Source organism: Fukomys damarensis, unplaced genomic scaffold (assembly GCF_012274545.1).
Source record: "Fukomys damarensis isolate Sample0158 unplaced genomic scaffold, DMR_v1.0_HiC HiC_scaffold_37, whole genome shotgun sequence".
NCBI lineage: Eukaryota > Metazoa > Chordata > Mammalia > Rodentia > Bathyergidae > Fukomys > Fukomys damarensis.
The window spans coordinates 27,716,701-27,720,900 of NW_022900949.1; the positions used below are offsets into that span (position 1 = coordinate 27,716,701).

General features: G+C 51.3%; 1 long non-coding RNA gene across 1 annotated transcript in view; it reads right to left on the reverse strand.

The window, feature by feature from the left end:
- LOC104867244 overlaps positions 1-3,574 on the reverse strand; it is a 6,481-nt gene extending 2,907 nt beyond the window's left edge. Inside the window, exon 1 of the long non-coding RNA XR_781715.1 lies at positions 3,514-3,574. This is a non-coding gene — a long non-coding RNA (uncharacterized LOC104867244). The remainder of the gene's footprint in view (positions 1-3,513) is intronic.
- Positions 3,575-4,200: the final 626 nt, after the last annotated feature.

Genomic DNA, 4,200 nt, shown 5'->3' on the forward strand with positions numbered 1-4,200 from the left:
TATGCGCATCAGGAAAACATTGACGGAACTGATGAGAAATCTACCCTTTCATACCTTAGAGACCTCAACACCCCTGCCTCCAGATGAGCAAGCCCTGCAGGTAGACATTCAGCGAGGTTGGAGCTGAATTCACCAGACCACTGAATCGTCTGGACCTAATGGTTCTCTGTGCATTGCTGGTGTTGGATGGTACAGTATTCCTGGAATCCGGGCTCTTTCTTTCCTACCCAAAGAACTGGGCAGGACAACTGAAGAACAGCTAAATACAACTTTCATTTAACATAAAAGAGAGAGAGAAAAAGGGAAGAAGTGAAGAAAAAAGAAGAAAAGAAAACAGTGAAGGAAAGAGAAGGACAAGAAGAGATATAGCTAGGGATGGGCCACGTCACAAAGCAGCACAGAAAAATGCAAGACTGTAGCAGCAGCAGTGAAGTGAAGGGTTGCTGCCTTTTCTATCCTTCCATCCCTCCCTCTGAAGTTGTTTTGCCCACACATCCTGGCTGTAACTGACAAGGAGCCCGCTTGATCAGGTTAGACATACATCCTCTTCCAAGCCTTTCCCTTCTTTACAACTGAAAGTCACATCCTATTGTCCAGACAGCCTGCGACAGCCCTACTCACCTACCTCACCACCTCACCCAACAAAAGGGGAATGCACATTCTCAAGTTTACAAGGAGCGTCTGCTAGAACAGACCACAGGCTGACACTGGGACCATTAAACACGCCTTACAGAACTTTCAACAACAGATGTAACACCTGCGCACTCCCCAGTTCCAAGGGGATAGAGTTGGAAATCAGGAGCAGATAGGTAGTGGGAAAATTCCAATCAATCTGCAGTTATACAACATAACTCTAAATAACACATGGATCAAGAATAAATCTCAATCTGCTGGGTGGAGCATGGTCTGGTGGTTCCAGTCCCGAAGGACTGACTGGGACAACTGATGAGTAGGTGCATACGACTTTTATTTAAATAAAAGAAGAAAAGGAACAAAGTCAAGAAAAGCGAAGAGTAAAGAAGCAAGAAAAGTGACAACAGGTTCTGCATGCAGGATGGGCCGCTGAAGAGACAGGAAGACAGCAGAACAGCAAGATCTGCAATGGCAGCGAAATCAATGTCGCCATCTTCTATACCCTCTGAAGTTGCTCTGCCCTTACACGCTGGCCCCGATGGACAGGTCATATCCTGTTACTCAGCCTCCATTCCAGATCTTTCTAACTGACTGATTACATACCATTTCCCAGCCCGTCCGCCATGCCCTAATCTGCCTCATCAAGACACTGTACAGCATTCACCAGCATAACAGGGCACCTGGACCTCTCTGCCCTTTTTATAGCACTTCACCCAACAAGGGAAGAATGCATATTCTCAGGTTAATGAGAAACATTCTTCACAACAGCCCACACTCTGACACGGGGCCCTTGAACATGCCTTACACGACTTTCAACAAGAGAATCACATTTTCACACTCCAGAAATACAAAGGAATGAAGATATTCCAAACAATTTGCAGGATTCACAACACAGTTCTAAACAACTCATGGAGTAACATTAAATCTCAAGGCCCTTCCAAGGATCCTGAACTAAAAGAAAATGGCAAATCAACCCACTAACATTTGAGGTGTGTAGTAAAATGTGTGCCAATAGGGAACTTTACAACACTGAATTAACTATTGGAAAGGAATACAGATCTAAAGCCAAGATCCTAAATGCCCAAAGCAGGAAATTAGCAAACAAGGAGCAAACTGAATCCAAAGTAAATAGAGGGAAAAGAAAGAATCGCATTAGCACATAAATCAGTGACTGAAAACACAGGGTATCAACAGACAAGTCAACAAAATGAAAATACAATTCTTGAATAAGCCAACAAGTTGAGGAACCTCTAACTAGAAGTCCAAGTATTATTAAAACTAAGACCGTGGATGTGAAAAATAAACAACACAATTCCAATCCCATAACTTTGAGCACACGAAAAGTGATCAATGTCTTAAAAGACACAACAGAAACAAGGAAGATGCCAGAGGGCACAGGTGGGATAAAAGCAGGGCGATCCCAAGAAACGACCCTTCCATTCCGCCTCCTTGCTGAAGCTGCCATCCATCGCGACCTGGGGAGAGGTGAGGGCCAGGCATCAGGGCACACAGCCTCCCGGTTTGGAGACCTTTTCAGCACTAGTATCTCAGGTAGGAAAGATGCTGCCATCAGTCGGTGAGAACAGCCTCAGAGGAAGGGGCACCCAAGCAACCTTGAAGTCAGGGAGCAGCATCCAGCCTTCTGGCTAGGAGATCGTCAGCACATTGTCAGCAGCGAGCCAGGAACGACAGGGTTAAGCTCCTGTGCTTGTGGGAGGTGGGGGAAGCACCGGCTACTTCAATTTCTTTGTTTCAGGCAAGGCCCTCCAGAGAAGACCACAGGAAACAACAAAAGTGGTTTAACCCAGCCCTGGACTACACTGTTCTTTATCATCTCCTTGGAGTCTAAATTCTCCACCCCGAGGTGTCTACTCACCACCTGAAAACAAGCCCTGAACGAAGAAGCTCACACTTCCAACTGCAAAGGCCTCCACATCAGCGACAGGTCTCTGCGGGGTGACTAAGTCCCTTCCTTCCTTCCATCACAAGGTGAAGCCCAGGCAGGTAGCCTTGGTGCTCTCCTTGCTTGCTGCAAATAGACCTTTCTGCACTCTTTCATCAGCTCTGCGCTTCGCTTTGCATACACCCCAGCTGAACCCACTGCATCTACTTACACATTTGTTTTCACAGAGTTAGAAAACTCACAACGGCACCTGCAGGCCATATAAACCATGAGAGTTTAACCCTTAGAGAGAAAGGGGCTTGCAGGAGGGCGCCTGGGCCTGGGCGGGAAGGCATCCCCAGCCACAAGTGTCCCAGTGCTGTCTCTAAGGCCGCGCCTCTGGGGTCCCTCAGATCAGAGTGCTCCTGGAGACACAGGATGGACGGGCCTTGGTGCTGCTATCCCCGCAGGGGATCCCTGCGGGCCCTGTCCGGCCTCCTCTTCTGCAGGTCACAGAAGCCTGGCACACAGGTGACCTTCGGTCTGGGGCCCCTTCCCAGTGCTGCCCCTGGGCCCTAGTGGAGGTTCTGCTGCTGCAGAGCCACCGCACCCCGCAGAAGCTCTACCCCTACAGATTGGCCCACAGGACCCTGTAACCCCACAACTGCCCCTCCCAGGTGGCTGTGACCAGGCTGGACCTGTTGTTCCGCACCCCGCTGTGGCCAGGGTCCACGTGATCCTACCTGCTTCACCGCCAGGACATCACGGCCCCCAGACCACGCTCCCAGATCTGCACCCCCTGCTCCAGCCAAACCGTGCCTCACGCTCCCAGCTGCCTAGGTCAGGACTTTGCGAGGCGAGGTCTGAACTGTCCCTTGGCTGTGGTAGTGTCACAGGCACGTGGTGATGGGGTCACAGGAGGGGGTGTAGCCTACAAGGCCCGTGCCACGTGAGCTCGGAGGGCGGCCCAACTTGGGTGCCCATGAGGCAGCGCTTACCTTTGCCACCCCTCCTGGGCAGCCGCGCACCAGGCTGACCCGGGGCCGGCTCTCCTCTTCCGGCGCAGGTCTTCCTGATGAGTTCATAGCAAATTGAGCCATTAGGAGGCGGCTCACTAGGGCAGGGCCTGGAAGGGCGGGTCCCGTGTCCCGCCCTGGCTCCTCCCTTCTCTCGGCTTCCTGTCTCCCATGCTGGGAGCCGCTCTGCTCTGCCCCGAGTCTCTGCCAGGCTGTCCCGCCTTGGAGCCAGCTCACTACGGGCGGAAGCAGGAGCAGAATAAAGCTCTCCTCCTGTACGTGCCAGGTGTCGGTATTGTGTCTCAGCGAGAACAAAACTGCCTGAGACAATGATACAGACAAAGCTTTAAAACAACCTCACAGTGTAGTGAGGGAAAGTGCCTCCCTGAGCCGTCATGATCCCTAGTAGCTGCAGGTGCATCTGTCCACGGTGTCTCCTAACCCTTCTCCCAGCCCAATGTTTAATCACCAACTTTGTGATATAAGTGCTGCCACAGTGCACCTGAACTCTGAGGCCCTCTTCCTTGCCTGGCCACTGCCGTGCACGGGTCAGCGGCTCCGGGTGAGGACGGCTCAGGACAGCGGTCGCCATGTTTTCTTCACTCGGCTTTCGTTTCCCAACTTGTGCCCCATCCTTAGGCCTCCTTCGTACTCTTCAACTCAGTATTT